Source organism: Tupaia chinensis, unplaced genomic scaffold, assembly GCF_000334495.1.
Source record: "Tupaia chinensis unplaced genomic scaffold, TupChi_1.0 Scaffold000327_1, whole genome shotgun sequence".
Lineage (NCBI taxonomy): Eukaryota > Metazoa > Chordata > Mammalia > Scandentia > Tupaiidae > Tupaia > Tupaia belangeri.
The window spans coordinates 210,653-211,436 of record NW_006159821.1 but is presented as its reverse complement, the minus strand read 5'-3'; positions in this window follow the sequence as shown (position 1 = coordinate 211,436).

Below are 784 nucleotides of genomic sequence, written 5' to 3'. Positions count from 1 at the left end.
CCAGTCCCCTCAGAGGATAGCATAACCCACAGCAGTCAGTCCCTAACCCCCAGATCTCTGTCTCTGTAGCCAATGTCCCAGCTGGAAGGGATATGAGCCATTTCTCACCTGTAGCAGCCCAGTGTCACCCAGTTGTTGTATTTCCAGCCTTGCCATGCTGCCCCCTTGTCCCCTTCATGCCCTTCGTCATGATACATTCTGCAATGCTGAACCTTGAAAAACGTAACTCCATACCGCATGATACATTCTGTAATGCTGAACCTTGAAAAACGTAACTCCATAACTCCTCACTTCCCTGTTGAAAACTCTGGACATCCGTAAGTCCAAGGGGCCAGCAGGTGGTGAGTTGGTTAAGGTGCTGGACTCCTACATGGCCAACCATGGTTCGAGTTCCAGATCTGGTGGCTTGAAACTCACACCATGCATGTGTGCGCGCACACCCAAAATCCTGAGAGGAGAATGGAGGAGAAGGGACCGTGGCATGGACATCTTTCCTGGGGGTAATTTCTTACTTTTCTTGTCTCTGGCAAGCACACACACTCTATGGCAAAAACAAAACAAAACAAACAAACAGACAAAGTAGTCTCAGTCACCTAGGGTGACCAACTTGCATAGGGTAGCAAGGGACTTCCCCAATTTTAGCCGTGAAACCTGGTTCCCTTAGTCTCACACTGGGCCAGTTCATCTCCTTATTCCCCAACCCCCAACTGCATCCCACACCATTTTCATCCCTTCTGCATTTCCTTCACTTAATGCTGTCTGTCACCTCTGGGAAGCCCTCCTG